This window comes from Cibotium barometz, chromosome 7, assembly GCF_041138505.1.
Source record: "Cibotium barometz isolate CiBa-2024 chromosome 7, ASM4113850v1, whole genome shotgun sequence".
In the NCBI taxonomy this organism is placed as follows: Eukaryota; Viridiplantae; Streptophyta; class Polypodiopsida; order Cyatheales; family Cibotiaceae; genus Cibotium; species Cibotium barometz.
Window position 1 is genome coordinate 6,376,209 of NC_141052.1, and position 21,686 is coordinate 6,397,894.

Consider the following 21,686-nt stretch of genomic DNA (forward strand, 5'->3'; position numbering starts at 1 on the left):
ATTCCAAATATGATGGGAATCCCTCTTTCATCATTTAAATTTATTCATTCATAAAAATAATTTATCTAAAATTTCTCTTTAATTTTAAATAAAAATATTCATTAATTTAATATACCTATTTTTCTCTTTCTCCATTGAAAATACATGGATCTCCATTATCATGGGAATTCCTCTTTTTATCATAAAAATGAAATTACTAAAAATTTCTCTTTTTCTCTAATTAACTATTTATGCATAAATATTAAAATTAATTTTCCATGAATATGATGAGAATTATTCTTTTAGCATAGGATGACTAATCCTAGAATATGGTAGGAAGTCCTCTTTTCACATTATGAATAAAAATGACTTATGTATTAATAAAAATTTTACCATAGCTCCGCTGCTATTACTAATAATTTTGAAAAGAATAAAACTTAGTAATACAATTATGATAGATTAACTATCAATAGATCTAAATCCAATTTGTGGATCTAAATCATAAGTTCATCATAATTTATGTAACATAAAAGCATTAAAAAGCCATTTCTTTAGCCTCTAGCTTAACTAGCATAGAGTTTGATTTTAGAATTAAGAATTGCTCCATGAGAAGCATAATTTGAATAGAGAATTGGTCATAGGAATGACCATTCTTTGGGGGAGAGAGAGATATACTTAAAAAACATCCTAAATTAAGCATAAAGATAATCTTTTTATGATTAATCATTAGAATTCATTAGAGAGCTTCATTTGCATTGAAAAACCATTCATTTGAATACTTCTCAAGCTTGAGAGGGGTTGAGAAGTGAAAACATTTAGAATATTAGAGAAAAAAACCATAAAATCACATATTACCTCTTGATTTGTTTGCTTTTCTATATGTTTTTTTAATAGATATGTCAAAGGCGATGGAAGCAAAGAGAAAATCCAGAGAGGTTTCTTGTGTTTGTGACTGGTCTCTTAGATCCTAAAGGGTGGTACCTTGACAATTACAATAGTTCTGTCCAAAAACTACACTATATTCACTTATTTGTGTATCAACATGGTGAGCATAGCGATGTGGGGCAATTCAGTCAACTAAGGTGATGTTGTAGGAAAATTAGATCTACATTGCATAAATGTGTATGCATCAAGAGGAACAATATACTAGTTAGACCCTTTGTGCTATGAAGATGCGAGAATAAACTCCTCCAAGGAAGATATCATGATGACAAGTAGAGGGTGGTGTACATCAGATACATACAACATTGATCAACTTCTCAAAATTTTTGAGAGTGTAGTCAAGGGCAAGAAATCAAAGAAGATACCAAAGAAGACTAAGAAGGATGGGGAGACAAGTGGGGATGCTAGTGGTGGTGACAAAGTTATGAAGGCAGGTGATGAGGAAGGTCAGATGTCAGGGACAGTTGGAGATTCAACACCACAGGAATGAGGGGCAAGAAAAGAGCAAGAAGATACAAGGGTGGAAGAAGCAGGATCTTCGCATGCCATGGTTGTGTGTCAACCGTCATCACATGAAGTGGATTTTAAAGCAATCCAGAAGAAGTTGGAGAAGAAGGATGCAAGCATGACAAGATTAATGGAGTATGGTCAATACTTTCCATTTGGACTCAATTACAAGGTGATGTTTCCTGTATTTAATTATTTCTAGGCTCCTAATCAATATGTATATAGGACTTTGACAGTAAGTTATGTAAATGAACTTGTCCAAAGATTCGCAATGATGTCAAAAACACCGGAAACATGTGCATGCCTCATGGCTTTCCATGAGGAAAAGGGATAAAAAAATCATATGCTTAAGCATGAGGTGAAGAAGGAAAAACTGAAGGAATACAAATATTGAATTCTTGCTAGGTAGCATTCTATATATGCTGCAAAAGGATTCTTGAAGAATTGTGGACGGGAATAGTGGGCTAAGCGACTGGCATTTTATACAAGAAGAAAGGCTCACATTGTGGTGGATTCTCCTATGGAGGCAAGCTGCAAGATATCAGCCACCATAGAATCACAAACTATCATGGGTGATGAGGAATCAAGACTATAACGACATCTTGCAACATCTTTGAGCATAGTGGATGGCATTTGGAGGGCCATAAAAGCCACCACAAGGCTTAGTAAAAGGTCACAAAGATCGGCTAAATTGGGATGTAAGTAAAAACCTTTCTATATCAATATTTTGATATTTTTTCTTTTTTATAAAGTGATCTCCTCTCCCTCTGCTAAAGGAGAATGGCACCATTGCCATTCCCCTTGCCTACATTGGTTGGATAGGAGAATGGCACCACTACCATTCTCTCTTAGTAAGAATGCCATTCTCCCTTGGTAGTAAGAATGGCATGAGGGGAGAATGGCACCACTGCCATTCTCCCATAGTAAGAAGGGAGAATGACAGTGGTGCCATTCTCTCCTAAAACCATTCTTACCAAGGAAGAATGGCACCACTGCCATTCTCCCCTCATACCATTCTTACCAAGGGAGAATGCCATTCTAACTAAGAGAGAATGGCAGTGGTGCCATTCTCCCATCTAAACAATGTAGGCAAGGGGAATGGTATTGATGCCATTCTCCCCTCAAACCATTCTTACTAAGGGAGAATGACAGTGGTGCCTTTCTCCCCTCATGCCATTCTTACCAAGGGAAAATGGGATTCTTACTAAGGGAGAATGACAGTGGTGCCATTCTCCCCTCATACCATTCCTACCAATAAGGGAGAATGAAATTCTCACTAAGGGATAATGGCAGTGGTGACATTCTTCCATCCAAACAATGTAGGCAAGGGGAATGGCAGTGGTGCCATTGCTAAAAGGAGAATGAAAGCACTACCATTCCCTATGACTACATTGTTTGGATGGGACGATGGCAAAATTACCATTCTCCCTTAGTGAGAATGACATTCTCCCTTGGTAAAAATGGTATGAGGGGAGAATGGCACCACTATCATTATCTCTGGGTTAGTGATGGTTTGAGGGGAGAATGGCATCACTACCAATCCCCTTGCTTACGTTGTTTGGATGGGAGAATGGCACCACTTCCATTCTCTCTTAGTAAGAAAGCCATTCTCCCTTGGTAAGAATAGTATGACGGGAGAATGGCAATGGTGCCATTCCTTCTTGGTAAGAATGTTTTGAGGAGAGAATGGCACCACTGCCATTCTACCTTCCAAGCAATGTAATATGGAAGAGTGGCACCACTACCATTCTTCCTCCAAACCATTACTAAGGGAAGATATGTAATTCTTATTCTTTTGAGTGAATATAAGAAGATGTTTCTCTAAAAGTATTGTAAATTTAATTTTAATTCAAATAATAAAGTGTTGTGGTTTTTCAAGTCTAGTATGTTTCAAACCCATGAATATGTAAGAAAATAATGATAAGTATAAGTAAGTACGAATGTAAATTTAAGTATAAGTATATATTTAAGTGCAAATAATAATATAATTAACTATACTAGAAATAGAAGTATGATTTATTATATTTTAATGAAGTGTCATTGTCTTTTAAGTCACTAGATATAAGTATAAAAAATATATAACTTTAAGTATATATTTAAGTAAAAATAATATTATAAGTAACTATGCAAATAATATAATATAATAATATTATTATAATGTAGCATAAAAAGAATTATGATTTATTATATTTTAATGAAGTGTCCTTTATTTACTAGAGTATAAACATAAGGTATTAAAATAAATAGCTATTTGTAAGTACAATAATAAACATAAGTATAAATTTATTAAAAATATTATAAATTTGAGTGTAAGTATAAATACAAGTATAAGCTAGATCAAACTCATTTATACTATCTATTCTCTAGATTTCCATTTATGTACTAGCTCTCCTCATTGCCCATCATGGCCGCCTCCTTGCTTCCTCCATGTGGATTAGCAGCACTTGCTATCCTCACCTTGGGGACCATATCTACCCCAGGTTTTTCAAGAGTTTAGACCTTGAGGCTGCCATTACCACCTTAGACCTAGAATCCACCTTGTTAGCTGCCATTAACACCTTAGACCCAAAATACTTTTCCTTTTCAGAATGAGCTCAAATTTTATGTGTACATAGAAGTATCATAGACCACCTCCTAGATAAAATATCAGTCCCATGTAGGGCCCTTGTCCGAAGGCTCGTGTGTGTACAAACCTACTTTTAAAAAAAGAAGGCATCCACATGCGAGCCTTTTGGACAGAGGCCCTATATATTATATCTAGGCTATATAAACCATAAGATCTATGCACAAAACAAGTTTCAACCTATTCTGTACACACGATGCATCAATTTTTTCTAGGAAAAAACAATGTTATCGTATAAAATAGCACTTGCACATGTACATAGACTTTCCTACATATGCACATGCATACTCATGATGTAAGCCACATGATCTATGCATAAAAGTAATTTCAGTCCATTATGATCATTGAACACCATGCATCAATTTTTTCTTGAAAAATTTATGAATATACTCCTGCACACATGCACATGCAAACAAAAAAGCACCTACACATGCACATACACTTTCTTGCACATCTAGCTGGATTTTCTTTTCCATGAAAATATAAGAATATACATTGACATTGGAAAATGAAAAAAACTTAATATATCCAAATCAATGGGCAAATCCGATGCATCACATCGAGGACACATCATTTGAAAATAAAGAAAATTTAAAATATCCAAATGTAGTACGTTGCATCAAGTACAACTAGTTGAGTAGAACTGAAACATGAAAACACAAAATGATACATGAGCATTTACACATCTCTTCAAACCATGTCATGGTTAAGGTTAATACATAACTATTGTTTTACAAATCCTACGAACAAGATAGAGATCCGAGGGCTTGAGTGTGATGTGCTGGGCATGGATGGCTAACAACTGACCATCATGCATGAGGTCCACCAAATAACTTTCAACTGCCTCTCCTGAAGAGCAAGCAATGCTTGGGCTAACCATCACTCCACATTATGTGCTTGATCTCTTGAAAAGTACCTATAGTGATTTTCCCTTTGTAGTGTCTTGGTAGGCATCTTGTTTGCTCTTTGATTAGTACACGCCATACTCACAAGCTACTAGAAGGAATGGAGAGAAATCATGGAGGAATAGAGAGAAATGAAAGAAGTACCTTCATTTAAAAATAGAACTTACTATAAGTTATTGACACTTACTTTTAAAAAATATCAACACTTTGAAAAAGTTATCAATGTTGACTTTAGCAAACACTTATTTTAAAAAAGTTCATTAGGAATTTTTCGGACCCAAAAAGGGCCTCCTTAGGATTCCTAATTTTAAGGGATTAGAGCTTAAGAAGTTGGGCTTAAAGGAGATAAAGGCTATGATGACCCCTATTTTTTGCCTTGCCACATCAGCCATACCCTCCTAGTTTCACTTTTTAAAGGAAATATTCTCATACTCTCTCTCTTACTTTTTGACTTTTCTCATACTTTCTCTCTTACTTTTTGAATTTTTTATCTTCACTCTCTACAAAATGAATCTTTCTTGTTAGTTTGAAATCTCCTTTCTCATTAACTCCCACCATATCTCCCTTCCACATCAGCAAAACATTCTCGTATTTAGGTGGGCCCCAAAAAGTGAAAATTTTTATCTTTTATTTTTTTTTACATTTTGAGGTGGAAAAAACACCACCCAACCAATATGTATGAATTTTTTATCTTCACTCTCTACAAATTGAATCTTTCTTGTCAATTTGAAATCTCCTTTCTCATTAACTCCCACCATATCTCCTTTCCACATCAGCAAAGCATTCTCGTATTTAGGTGGGCTCCAAAAAGTTAAAAAAAATTTATTTTTTATTTTGTTACATTTTGAGGTGGAAAAAATACCACCCAACCAATATGTATGATGAAAATAAAATTTTTCCTCCAAAAAGCTTGTAATTCAAGGATCACATCAAAAGCCTGTCAGGACTGTCAGGAGCCAGTACATCCATAACTAACTGTTATAGCCACAGCAGGTCCCCACAACCCCATAAACATAACTAACTGTCAGGAACCACTACATCCATAAGATCCCGAAATTGTGGGGATCCCAAAAATTATTATTTTTTAAATTTTCTCATAAATATAATTTATTGATGAGAAACTCCATGTTAGTATATTTGTATATCAAAAATATAATTTTCTACTTAGAAAAACGGATTTGTGTTAAACTTCCAACAGCAAAGTTTTAACAGTCTCTCTCACTCACTCACTCTCTCTCTCTCTCTCTCTCTCTCTCCCTCTGAGGATCTCTTTGCTTTAGCTTCTTCCTCTACTTAGCTATGGAGCCTTTACAAGCTGTGTGTGTAGCCCCTTGTGTGAAGGTAGAAAACGGAAGGTTGATTTACACATTCGTATTCCTAAAGAGTATGGCAGCTCTAAAAAAACCCATCCTACTGATGCACAATTTTTCCAAGCTTGTAGGATACCTAAGGAGAAAAATGCAGATCTTTGGGTTGATGGGCATCTCTATCCAATTGACCCTCCATTAAGAGCAAACCCTCCTTTTCGCGATTTATCATCTTTTATGTAATTTGTTGGTGAAGGAGAGCTTGGCTTGTTAGGATACTACAGAAGATTGACTACAAGTGGAGCTTGGCAAACCCATATTCTCCAATCTCAATTGAAAGCATCACAATAAATCAAGAAATCAAGTTTTATCAGAGGAACACTGAGTTGCTGATAAGAAGAGCCCCTTTTGCTTGCACAGTGTAGGAGATTCTTCAATGATATAGAACACAGTTCCGTGTCCAGAGGATTGAACTTGAAGCATTGCAAGAAGCCTCCGAGGCTTACCTTGTTGGGCTTTTTGAAGACACCAACCTCCTTGCAATACATGCGAAGAGGATTACCATATCTTCCAAGGACATGTAACTAGCTTGGCGCATTCGAGGTGAGCGAGACACGTTCTAGATTTCTTAGATGTTAACCTTCTTTATTGAAGCAACGCTTTTGTTTTCAAACCCCCCTTTGTAACAAGCCTATCTGGCTTTCATTTGTAACCTTCTGATAATTAAAATTTTAAGTTTCTCTTACAATGTCTCAGTGTCATCATGTTTGTTTAACATGGAGTGTCTATCATGTGTCAGTTTGTTTAACATGGAGTGTCTATCATGTGCCAGTTTGTCACCTAAGGCATCAGAAATGCTCTTGGAGGACTGAGGAAGCTGTGCCAGAATAGTGCGAATTTGACCTCTGCACAGCAACAACGACAATGTAGGCTCAAAATTCGCACTGTTTCGGCACTTCTCCCCTAGCCACTCAAGATCATTTTTGATGCATTTATAATGAAGTTGAGCACACTAATTGTGAGAAACAGTAGTTTACAAGATAAAAACACCTTTAATCATTTTTGATGCATTTATAATGAAGTTGAGCACACTAATTGTGAGAAACAGTAGTTTACAAGATAAAAACACCTTTAATCATGTGTGAAAATACAGTGTTTATCATCCAATGCATCAAAATTTCTCACGGAGGACTAGGGAAGCTATGCCAGAACAGTGCAAATTTAGGCTCTACAGCGGGGCGATGCAGGCTCAAAATTCGCACTGTTCTGGCACTGCTCTCCTAGCCACTCAGGATCATTTCTGATGCATTTATAATGAAGTTGAGTACACTTATTGTGAGAAACAATAGTTTATAAGATAAAAAAAGCTTTAATCATGTGAAAAATTACATTATTTGTCATCCAATGCATCAGAATTGCTCCTGGGAAGCTATGCCAGAACAGTGCGAATTTAGGCTCTGCAGCAGCGCTACAAGCTCAAAATTCGCACTATTCTTGCACTACTCCCCCAGCCACTAAGAATCATTTTTGATGCATTTCTGATGCATTTATAATGAAGTTGAGTACATTGATTATGAAAAATAATAATTTACAAGATAAAAATACCTTTAATCATGTGTAAAAATACATTATTTGTTATCCAATGCATCAGAATTGCTCCTGAAGGGCCGAGAAAGTTATGCCAAAACAGTGCAAATTTGGGCTCTTCTACAGCAGCGGTGCAGGCTAAAAATTCGCACTGTTTTGGCACTCTCCCCTAGGCTCCCAGGGTCATTTCTGATGCATTTACAAAAACATTGATGGTACAAACTAGAAAAAACAATGATATACTTGATAAAAATAAGTTTGCAAAAACTGTATTGTATTCATAATAAGAAGTGATACATCATCTTTACAAAAGCTTTCTTACAATATTGAGCTTCCTTCTCTTGTTATTGGGCAGAGTGTGCTCAAGGAGTGATTGGGCTATTTCTTGAGGATCCTCTATGCCTATGCTTTTGGCTATACCTATACGAGCGAGAAGCTTACCCCTAAATCCACAACCAAAAACATCAAAGGCAAGGGATTTTTTAATCAGAACTATACATTTGGTGCTCTGTGCCATAGAGGCTACACAAAGCACCTTAGAGAGGGCTTTCAAAAAGAAGAGAGTGAAGGCAGATTGAGGGGTGTAGTCCCTGTGGATAATGGCGATGCCATCCACAAGAAGTCGACCAAGATAGTGCGCCAACGTAGCATCATGTCCATGGACCTTGGCCTGGTCTCTGCTCTGCTGCCGTCGCCTCTCCCTGCAAATGCGTCAATTTCAACCACCCTCTGCAATCAAAGAAAAAATCAAAATATTTTTCTATATATAATTCCCATGGTTGTCCCCCTCCTTACGCTTCCCAATCTGTAAAAATATAGAAAGTGGCACAATAACCAGAAAGTGTAAGGGTTAATTCTAGACATGTAGTGGAATCAGATATACCTTTCTTCTCATCAACTTGAAACTTGACTCTTCCACATTGTCAAAGCCCATGATGCTAAAGTGTTGACGCAGGTCTGCTAAGCTCCAATGCTTACTTGCTACCACTCGCTCAATCTATCCATTTTGCATCATCACAGCTACCTCAATAGGCATAATTTCTTCTTCTGAGGCTTGAAGTGGGATCCATGTCATGTGCTTTTGCATCCATCTTTGGTAGTGGAGATGCATGTACAAAATAGAGCATGCCTTCAAGAACCTGCAAGACACTGTAGAATCTACTACATTGCACTTGTACACATCACCTTGATGTCCTCATTAACCTCCCAACCCTCTCCTAGTAATCCTTGAATTTGGTCAGACCACCTCGTTATTACAAATATACATTGTTTTTGTTTGGTGCATTGGCATGTAATTGAACATGTGCACAAAAACATGTAAAGGACAAAACCAATTTAGCCCTACTGACCTAGATGCCTTTGAAAACTTGAGTGATGTCTTGATATCACTTACCATCTTAAACTTTTAGCATAAGATGGTCCAAGCATTTGGTTTGGGCCATTCGATATTGTTAAGAGGGGGGTTGGGGATCTCTTCTAGCTTGCCAAATAAACCTGGTTTTTTATCTACAAAATATGAGTGAGAAAAGAAAAAGATGTTGTTCTACACAAGATTACTTGGGCTTTGAGATACAAACATTGCCTCTCCAATGGATGCATGCATAGCATAGAAATCTCCAGTGAGGCTTTGGAGTGGTTATTCCTAAACATAATTAGAGGAAAAAGTATTTGCAGAGAGACATAAGAAAATGGAGGATCATAAGAAAATTTGAAACAAAAAATCCAATATTAGCATGTTGTTAAAGCTGTGTGTATCTTACACTAACAATTTGAAGGAAACCTTGGTCGTTGGCCTTGAATGTACAGGTCTCCAAGGGTATACACATGTTGCACTATGGAAACTAGTCCTTCCTTCTTAGTATGCTTGAAGCCTTGTAGCCTTCCCTTCCAATGATGTAGCATATTTCCCAGTTACGCACTCGATGTGGTCCCTTAGAGCTTGGCTGCATGTAGACCCAAACCCCAACCCTGAATCTTGTTGGAGCCCAAACTCCATTCTCATCTCTTGTGTTATGCAGCACAAGCTCTTCCACCTTCTCCCTAGGTCTTCTCACATTACTGGAAGAGGCCATGGTGGTAAGAAAAGAGAAGAAGGGAAAAGAAAAGCTTGTTTTACAACAGAGGAGTGGAGAGGAGAGAAAGTTCAGGGTTTTCGGTGCAGCAATGGAAAGCTTAAAAGAGGGTAAGAGTTTGAGAATAGGCTTTCTGAACCTAGAGTAGACTAAAGAGGGATAGAGTTTCTATAGCAATGGAGAGGGAGGAAGCTTGAGAGAGAGAGAGAGGGAGATTAAGAGGGAAGGAGCTTGAGAAGGAGGGAGAGCTTGAGAGGGATGGAGTTTTTGTAGCAATGGAGAACTTAGAAAAGGAAGAAAGAGGGAGAGGGTGCTTGAGACTGAGGGAGCTTGATAAGGAGGGAGAGCTTGAGAGGTATGGATTTTTTGCAGCAACAATGGAGAGCTTAGAAGAGGAAGAGAGAGGTTCAAAATGAGCTTTCCAAACCTAGAGTATGTTAGGGGGAAGTTTGAGAGGGAAAACACACTTTTGGGAAAAAAATAAAAAAAATTTAAAATTTTAGGGTTTTTTAATCTGCGCGATTCTAGGTGGGGAGACCTCTAAGTTTGGGCCCAGGAGATAGGGGGACAAGAGTAGTAATTAGGCCCCATTAGCAAACCAGAGCCTAGGCCCCCTAGGGTCAAAGAAGTCAAAAATGTGCACCCAGCCCTCCTCCTATTGGTCCATTCCTAATCAAAAGTTAATCCAAGAGGCCCTCTTTGGGTCCAAAAAATTCCTAATGTATCCATGTCGACTTTAGCAAACACCTATTTCTTTAAAACATTGGATTTCACTTCCATCACCACTTTGTGTTTGATGTTTGCATTTGCTACCGACTCTCTCTTGGGTTGTCAACCATTCTATATGATGTTCTCTAGCTATGCTATTTTCATATCTTACTTTCCTCACTTCATATATTGCCCTGTGAACAGCTTTTGTATCATTGAATTTTGGACTTTAATAATTTGTCCTCGTACCTTAGCTCTATTCTCCTATACCACCATTAGAGTATCTGCGTCATAGGATTGGAATCATTGATTCCACCTCCATGTGCCATTGCTTTTTGGAATCTGCATCAAGCTTGTGAATGAGATCGCTCCATGCCTTGTGTTGACCATATCGCCAAACTTCCTTGCTCAACAAAGTATGGACCATGAGCCTCAAGTATGTGCTGCATTCAAAAACACAGGATCCATAATTAAACTCAAAATATTACATTCACATTTTAATGTTGTAATTTTTCATCTTTTTTTATTTCTACTTAGCCCCGGTGTAATCTAACATCAGATAAGACTCGTTCTACCTTCTTGCATGTTGCATCAACATTTGAAGGCAGGCTGCATCTTGTAGGCAAGACACACATAATCAAACGCCAACTTTTCTATTATCCTTACTATGTAATGCAACGTGCAAAAGTGGACCCTTGTTAAGGGTATTTCTAAAATAGGATCCCACTTAGGATCTAATGGCACCAACATTCCATTCCTTTCAACATATTGGTCACGTGTTGGAGCACCACATTGCCATGTCCTTGCAATCATTATTTCTTTCCATCCTTGCCTTTCTTTCTGGATTGCATGCAATATAAAGTAAGGGAACTAAGCTGATGCTTATTTTGAAACACCAAACATACATTTCAATGTTTTCAAATTGCCAGAAAGATGCCATTCTACCTCATATTCACCAAATCCATTGATATGTAAAACTTCACCATTTTTTTGCCATCGTACAATATATGGTATCTCTGTTAAGCAAAAAAAAATATTAAGTACTTCATGGTCCTCCTTTGGTACCTCAAATACAGCAAGCCACCATATTTCATTCTCTGATTGCACACTGAAATATTTTGGATGTTTTGAATTGATGTTACTTCACTCTCATCAAGCTTCAAAATAAATTGAAGCTTACCTTTACACTCTTCTATAGAGATGTTATAGAACTTCACCATTCCTTCTTGTAGTGTACATACATCCAATATAAAGTTATTATCAACCTCTTCACTTGGTTTGGAAAACATATTCTTCATGTTTGTACATTGTGCATAGACCTGCCGATTATATTGCCCACTCCCATTGGTCAATTGATGAAGTGGTTTGAGAAACCTTACACGCTCACATACTTCTTTGGTTTTTGTTGAGGGTCCAGCAAAACAACAATCTTTGCAAGCATTGTTGCCATCTTTTTGTTCTCTTTCTCTAAACCCTGCATTTTGCAATGCATTTCTTCATTGTGTACCTCGACAGTATGCACCACATTTTCGATAACATGCATCGCATCTTGCAGACTGTGATTCTCTCTCTCCTTTTTACTTAGTAATTTTGCGAGCTCTTTGATCCTTGCATCCATGCCCATCATGATGCACTGAATAGATGTGTAAACACTATGAGCTTGCATTCCTAACCTCCTAGTGTATCCCAAAAAGCTTGCATTGCCTTCACACATTTTGGGCGTGTAAAGATGAGTGTGTGTGCATAATCGACGATACTGAAACTACAGTCGAAGGTGCACTTTCTTGTAGTTTGTTTTTTTATGTATGTATGTACGGGTCTATCGCTTAGCCTAGTCCATAAAAATAGGATTAATTCGTATCCATATGCTAATTTTTAACTTAGCTAACTCTAAACTAGACTAAGCACAAATTAGATTTAACTAATTAACTCTAATTAGATTATAAATAATAATTAAAAATAAATGAGAATTTAAACACTAATTAGATTTTAAACTAAGAGAATTTAAACACTAATGAGAATTTAAACACTAATTAGATTTTAAACTGAGAGAGAGAGAGAGAATTGTTCGTGTGTGTGAGTGAGAGAGAGAGAGGGGTGTGTGTAGGTGTTTGAGAGAGAGGGGTGTGTGTAGGTGTTTGAGAGAGAGAGAGAGAGAGAGAGAGAGAGAGAGAGAGAGAGGTGGAGAGAATAGTGTGTGTGTGTGTGTGTGTGTGTGTGTGAGAGAGAGAGAGAGAGAGAGAGAGAGGGGTGTGTGTAGGTGTTTGAGAGAGAGAGAGAGAGAGGTGGAGAGAATAGTGTGTGTGTGTGTGTGAGAGAGAGAGAGAGAGAGAAAGAGAGAGTGAGAGAGCAAAATGGGTGTCAGGAGGCAAGAGAGAAAGAGATATATATATAGAGAGAGAGAGACACTATGATGCTGGCCTCCTCTTGTTGTTGTGCTGCTCTTTGACTGCTCTCTGTGTCTCAATCTAGTGGCTCCCTTGCACTTGGCTCTGCCAAAAATATGTGTTGGCTTCTCTATAGCCATCTTGATCTAACGTGCTCCCTTGCACTTGGCTGCCCTCATGACCAAGCATGTTGAATGCTTGTAGATATGCATTGGCTTATCTAGATATGCGTTGGCTTCTCTCACATCAACACTGAGTGCACCCTTGCACTTGGCTTCCCTCATGACCAAGCCCTCAACGTGCTGCCTTGCACTTGTGGTGTAAGATTCCTCCCCCACCCCCTTTTTGATGTCTAGTATCTTTCCCTGTAATCAATCCCTCTTCAGAAATATAAAGACCTTGTTTCTATCTGTTTTAGCCTAGAGAGAGAAAAATATTCTAGAGAGAGAATATTCAGATTTTGAATATTTTTGGATAGAAAAATATCTCTTCTAATTCAGATGAGTTCCCCTGAAACAGAAATTCAAAAAGAATTTTCCAATGTGCAATTGGAATTAATTGAAAATAGCTATAAAGAACCTTAGCCTAAGGGTCTAGATTTTCAGAAATCTTTAGACTATGGTCCAATTAAGGTTCCTATGGACCAATAGCATCAATCCATGTGTAGGGAGGAGATAAATCCAACTTGTAAAAAGAAAATACCCAAAAATGAGTAAATGCTCACATGAGGTGAAGAGTTGAAAATGTATAAGGTTTATTAGTAAAAAACTATGAGCAATATTAAAAATATGACATATGTAAGGAAGGGGAATTCTTTAAAGGAGGTGCATATTTCACATAAGATGAAGAGTTGAAAATGTACAAGGTTTATTAGTAAAAAATTATGAGCAATATTAAAAGTATGACATATGTAAGGAAGGGGAGTTCTTTAAAGGAGGTGCATATTTCACATGCTTGAATGAGTTTTAAACTCATAAAAATTGAGATATTTCATCTCTCCTCTCTCCTCATTTAAGTCTAGTTCCAAAAAGTTAGCTTAACTGACCTAAAAATGGTCAAATATTGACCAAACTGATTTAGAAAATTCTAGAATCAGTTTGTTTGGTTAGGAGCTCAATTTTTCCTATAAATAGAAGCCTCCCCCTTGTTGAAAAATATATAGTGTTTATGCATCGTTACTCTACTCCACCTAAGCCAAGAACTGTGAATTCATTTAATAATTCACTAGTTTTTGGAGCTTCCCTCTTTCTTCAATTCCCATTAGTGGCTCCATCAACATACTTAACCAATTGATTGGTTGGGGGCCTCTACCGTGAACAAAGAATCAAGCAAGTTGTAAGGTAATTAGTGAATATTGATCTTTCTATAATTTCTCAATGTTTCTCTCTTCTCAACCCCTCTCAAGCTTGAGAAGTTTAATTGGTATGGTTTTTTTTTTAAAATGCTATTGAAGTTTGAATAGTAGTGAAGAGTTACATGATTTAATAAATGCTATTGAAGTTAATTTTCATTTATGTTTAAATTCTAATGATTCTTATGTAAATTCTCTCTCTCACTCAAGAAATGGTCATACTCATGACCCATTCTCAATCCAAATCAAGCTTTTCATAAAGCTTTTCCTTAACCCAAGATTAAGCTATGCTTGAGGCCAAATTAATGGCTTTTTCTTATGCTTTTAGTTTATGTATATTAATGATTCAATCCATTATGGATTGATAATCCAATTAGAGATTATTTTAATTATTTTCTTAATGATAAGCATTATCCCTTAGAAAAATTGAGATTTATCAGTCATAGCAGCGGAGCTATGGCAAAATTTTTATAAAAATTATGCATAAAATAATCTCATTCAAAGCATAAAAAAAGGACTTCCTACCATATTCTAGGAATTATCATCCTAGATGAATTGAAAGAATTTCATTACAATCATGAAGAAATTGAATTTTAATATTAGGCATAATGGATAAATTTTTATATCAAAAGTGTTATTTTTACCATTTTTATTTCATGCATAGAAGTATGCATAATGGATAAATTTTTATATCAAAAGTGTTATTTTTACCATTTTTATTTCATGCATAGAAGTATGCATAATGGAAAAATTTTTATATCAAAAGTGTTACTTTTATCATATTGGATTTCATGCATAGAGGTATGCATAAAAGTTGATTATTTTATTATAAAAGTGTGACTTTTATCATAATTGAATTTCATGCATATAGGTATGCATAAAAGATATTCTTTTTATACTAAAAGTGTGATTTTCCTCATAAATGGATTTTATGCTTAACTTAGATGCATAAGAGAAATTTTTTTATTCTAAAAGTGTAATTCCTACCAAATTGAATTTATGCATAAGAAGATGCATAAAAGATTGATTTTTTTAATTCAAAAGTGTCATTCTCATCTAAATTGAATTTATGTATAGAAAAATGCATAAAAGATTAAAATTTAATTCAAAAGTGTCATTTTCATTAAAAATGAATTTATGCATAGGAAGACGCATAAAAGATTGATTTTTACTTTGAAAGTATTAATCTCCTTAAATAGAATTTATTCATAAATAAATGTGTAAAGAAATCTTATATCAAATGTAAGAATTCTCTTGTATTCTATAAATAGATAAGAGATGTGATAAGATGTGATAAGAGGTGTGATAAGATACTTATGAAATAAGTTAGGAGGTGATAAGAGATGTGATAAGAGGTGTGATAAGAGGTGATAAGATGCTTATGAAATAAGTTAGGAGGTGATAAGATGAATTAAGATGTGTATGGGGGGATGAGGTAAGAAGTGTATGTGATAGGATAAGATGTATATGGGTCGTGATAGGGCGAGAATGGATGTGATGTAAAAGATTAGATGTGAAGGTATATGGGGTTATATAAATGGGAATGTGGAAATGGATGTATGTATGTGGATGTGTGGATGTGGAGATGGAGTGTGGATGTATGAACGTGAAAATGGATATATGCATGAAGATATATAGGCATAGATGTGAATGTGGATGTAGATGTGGATGTATAGATGTGAATGGATGTGGATGTATAGATGTGAATGGGAATGTGGATGTGGATGAATGTGAATGTGGATGTAGATGTGGATGTATAGATGTGAATGTGGAATGTGGATGTGGATGTATGTATGTATGTGGATGTAGATGTGGATGTATAGATGTGAATGGGAATGGGGATGTGGATGTATGTGAATGTGAATGTAGATGTGGATGTATAGATGTGAATGTGGAATGTGGATGTATAGATGTGGATGTATGGGAATGTGGATGTGGATGTATGTGAATGTGAATGTGGATGTGGATGTATGTATATATGTGGATGTAGATGTGGATGTATGGATGTGTATGTATGAATGTGGATATGGGATGTGGATGTATAAATGAGGATGTGAAAATGGAGGTAAGCATGTAGATGTGGATGTATGGATGTGAATGTGGATGTGGATGTGGATGTATGGATGTGGATATGGATGTGTATGTATGAATGTGGATATGGGATGTGGATGTATAAATGAAGATGTGAAAATGGAGATAAGCATGTAGATGTGGATGTATGGATGTGAATGTGGATATGGATGTGGATGTATGGATGTGGATATGGATGTGAATATATGATATGTGATGTGAAGGAATTTGAAGTGAAGAGATGGAAAATGAGGTGATTGGATGAGTACACATATAAATGGAATGTGGAATAAGTAATGTGGTTTAATGAGGAACAATGTGGAAAAATGAGAGTTAATATAGAAACTGTATTTGTAAACTGTTTGTAAATGCTGTTTGTAAATGGCTGTTTTATGTCAAGAATGCTGGGGAAGCATTTTGACCATCTTGTGATTAAGGTCGTGGAGACCTAACTGATAAAGTTGCAACTGCTGACGGAGAGTCAATGGAGGACGTCTCGCGTAGCAAGGTCGACCGAGGTCTTGACCAGCCTCGGTTCGATTAAAATGGTGAGCTTCCGGTACGGTGGATGAGGGACCAAGGAAGCGGCCTATGAGTGAAGCGCTAGGTCACCTGCGAAGGATCCTAGAGGGTGCTGACCATACGGTGCTCGGGCTCTGGGTCGCCTAGGATACCCACGCGTGCGTCGAGGAAGATATTGGAACAAGGAGTAAGAGTTGTTTTGTGAAACCGGGCATGGATCTGGTTGACTGACCTTGCTGGTCCTCAACGGATGAGTCCATGGCTCTTTTATATGGATCTGTTGGTTGATCTTGCTGATCTTCAACGAGAGTCCATCTTGATAAGTGATTATATTGCCGAGTATTATGGGCTAGGAACTATAGAAACGGCCCCTGAGTGGTCAGGTGGTGAGCGTTCTAGTTGCCAATGATGCCATAGATACTCTAATGAAGGAATGATGGAAAATTTGAGAATCAATCGGATAATTTGGAAGACTGTGATCAGTGGTACTATGGTTTCATTAAAGGATTGTTTTAAAGTTAGCTGATGCTAAGAAAAAGGCAATTTCATATTGGGTGTGTAAGTGGTGTGCCTAATTTTATGTTTGCATGAACTTCCGGCTAGGGGGCCTTGGAACTCTTTTCCTTGGTACCCGGGACAAAATCTAACCAAATTCCAAATTGGATCCCATCACTACAGTGGTTGGGCGGTTGGCTAACCCATGGGATCGGATGGGGTTAGGCTGGACTGATGGATCCGTAAATCGAGACTTAATTTCTATTATTACGATAGATGAAGTAAATCCCGGATAGAAATTGTTCTATGGATAGGAATCAACGGCTGTGCCTCTTGATGGGGAAAAAAGCGTTGATCCCAATGATCCAAGTGCAAGTTCTTCCTTGATTTGACCAAGTACCGTTAAAGGTGCAGTCAGATCAGTTTGATCAGTAATGATCTTGACTACGTTAGAGTAAAGAGTTATCCTGGTGGAATCGCCCGTGCTTTCCGGGTAAAGGAAGTTTTTTCGGTTTCGGTTTTGGACAAACCGACGGATTAGTCTCTTGTCCGGATATCCGTGGGCGAGGCCCCGAGTGTGGGACCCCTGTCCCGCGCGAGAAGTGCTACTTCCGCTGCTAGTACCCCGAATCCGTTGCTCGGTGGGAACAGGGATCTCACAGTTGGTATCAGAGCCTTTGGCTAATAAAGATCAACTGAGAAACCAAATATGTCAAAAATTTATCAAGAAGCACAAAAAAGGTTGTAATTGTGTGATATAATTCATACAATTTGATATTCAAACTGAAATTCGTAAATTGGTAATTGGGTCTTCAGATGGAAGTACCGCAATTATATAGAATCCCTGACTTGCTTGAGGCCTAGACATGATGGTATTTACCTTATAATTCCAAGGGCCGTGACTACCGTATATACCGAGAGTATAACTGCAGCTCTTTACTGACAGTATATACGAGTAAATCTAAGACTTGAAATTATAAGCGTTAATGCTATCCAGAGGATGATTTTGAATGTGGTTGATATGATTTTTAATTCTGTTTGAGAATTGATGAATTGATTTGGATTCTGATTGAAAAATGATGATCCCTGAAATTTGGTTGAAATGTAATAAGCTTCAATGAGGATGAATGGGATGAGTCCCTGTGATGATATTCATAACTGGAATGATGAATGGGATGAGTCCCTGTGATGATATTCATAACTGGAATGATGATAATGATTTCAGCAAATCACTATGAGATTAGTGGATTGTGCTGTCAGATTGCTACTATTAATACTTGACTTGGTGGATCAAGTTAAGGGATGACAAATTGAGAACTTGCTTGGCTAAAATTCCTGTGGAGGAATGTTCAGAAGAAAATTTTTCGGTCTAATGGACCATTATCGTGTTAAAGATATGAATGATATGATTTGAATGAATTGTTATTGATGAATTCTATATAAGGAATATTATCCCCATATTCTGTTGGGTTGACCGGAATATAAGGAACCCCAGAATAAATTGGATCTTAAGCAAAAAAGTTGTCCTCTACTTGCGAGATGAGGACATCTTGCACCTTTTAAGTGGGGTAGAATGTAAGATTCCTCCCCCAGCCTTAGAGGTATACAGGAGTAAGAATCTCCCTTTCTGATCTTATAATTATTCTCTCTCTAAAATAAAAGAAAGATTCTGTTTAAAAAAGGAAGAACCTTTTTCCTGAATACTTCTCAAGAGTCCCACCTGTTTTAAGGATTCAGAACAACGAGTTCAGAAGTGAGAATCGATGTTTTGGATATCAAGGTTTTGGTCTCGAGTAAGGCCCAAAAGAAGTTCTTTATCTCTTGGGAAGTATAAGAAGTTATCTCCCAGATATTGTGGACCAAAGAAAGTAGGTGATTTAACTTACGAACTTCTTTTATCTCCTCATCTCAAAGTTCTTAATGCCTTCTATAGAAAATTGTGCCAAACCCAAATCATGGAAAGACGGTAAAACTTCAGTGGCAAGCTACCGTTGGCTTCTAAGTTACGCTAGCTCCTTCCTTTATATAAGTCGTAACTTTTACTTGTCGCTCACAGTAATCTTACTCCCATCGATCTCCTTTCTTCCTAATCTCTTTCATGGCTTGGCAACAAGAATTAGTTTTATCCATAATGATTCCTCACCTTCAAGACGTAAGTGAGTCTGTGAAGAAGGATTTTATAGAACAGTATGAGCGCTCACTTTTCCCTCACTTGGGAACTTCTGTAGCGCAGACCAAATGGCGGACCTATCAAGACATAACTAGGGTAACACCCTGGGGTCAGCAGCACTTTCGCAACAATGTCCGCTTGGCCATGGTTATTGAAGCCTTGGGTTTGGGTCCCCGATACTACTGCGTCATGAGATCAAGACATCCTGGGTTTTCTGAGCGGGTCTTCTTACTGGCGTGTTTTCTTCCTCATGAGAAGATATGCCTTTACCCCGTTTTTGGCTTGCCTCTCAGAGGTCCTTTTGTTAGAACACCTCATACCACTGAGATAGGCGCAGCAATAACCCACAGAATCATTCCCATAGATGAGTTACCTTATACTTGTGCAGCTTGTGAGGACTGCTTTTGTGACCATATGATGGACGGGCTTATGGAAGTGTAAAGAGTTCCTCTATCTTTACTGTATAAGTTCCAAGAATGAATAAAGTTTAAATCTTGTTCTTATCTTGAATCTTGCTCTCTTTGAGACTTTTTCTTGGTGGTTAATCCTGATTTAAATTTTTCTCTAAGTCTCATAATTCGTGCATCTTGCGAAATTATCCCAGTTTGCGAGATGAGGACATCTCGCGTTTTTTAAGTGGGGTAGAATGTAAGATTCCTCCCCCACCCCCTTTTTGATGTCTAGTATCTTTCCCTGTAATCAATCCCTCTTCAGAAATATAAAGACCTTGTTTCTATCTGTTTTAGCCTAGAGAGAGAAAAATATTCTAGAGAGAGAATATTCAGATTTTGAATATTTTTGGATAGAAAAATATCTCTTCTAATTCAGATGAGTTCCCCTGAAACAGAAATTCAAAAAGAATTTTCCAATGTGCAATTGGAATTAATTGAAAATAGCTATAAAGAACCTTAGCCTAAGGGTCTAGATTTTCAGAAATCTTTAGACTATGGTCCAATTAAGGTTCCTATGGACCAATAGCATCAATCCATGTGTAGGGAGGAGATAAATCCAACTTGTAAAAAGAAAATACCCAAAAATGAGTAAATGCTCACATGAGGTGAAGAGTTGAAAATGTACAAGGTTTATTAGTAAAAAACTATGAGCAATATTAAAAATATGACATATGTAAGGAAGGGGAATTCTTTAAAGGAGGTGCATATTTCACATAAGATGAAGAGTTGAAAATGTACAAGGTTTATTAGTAAAAAATTATGAGCAATATTAAAAGTATGACATATGTAAGGAAGGGGAGTTCTTTAAAGGAGGTGCATATTTCACATGCTTGAATGAGTTTTAAACTCATAAAAATTGAGATATTTCATCTCTCCTCTCTCCTCATTTAAGTCTAGTTCCAAAAAGTTAGCTTAACTGACCTAAAAATGGTCAAATATTGACCAAACTGATTTAGAAAATTCTAGAATCAGTTTGTTTGGTTAGGAGCTCAATTTTTCCTATAAATAGAAGCCTCCCCCTTGTTGAAAAATATATAGTGTTTATGCATCGTTACTCTACTCCACCTAAGCCAAGAACTGTGAATTCATTTAATAATTCACTAGTTTTTGGAGCTTCCCTCTTTCTTCAATTCCCATTAGTGGCTCCATCAACATACTTAACCAATTGATTGGTTGGGGGCCTCTACCGTGAACAAAGAATCAAGCAAGTTGTAAGGTAATTAGTGAATATTGATCTTTCTATAATTTCTCAATGTTTCTCTCTTCTCAACCCCTCTCAAGCTTGAGAAGTTTAATTGGTATGGTTTTTTTTTTAAAATGCTATTGAAGTTTGAATAGTAGTGAAGAGTTACATGATTTAATAAATGCTATTGAAGTTAATTTTCATTTATGTTTAAATTCTAATGATTCTTATGTAAATTCTCTCTCTCACTCAAGAAATGGTCATACTCATGACCCATTCTCAATCCAAATCAAGCTTTTCATAAAGCTTTTCCTTAACCCAAGATTAAGCTATGCTTGAGGCCAAATTAATGGCTTTTTCTTATGCTTTTAGTTTATGTATATTAATGATTCAATCCATTATGGATTGATAATCCAATTAGAGATT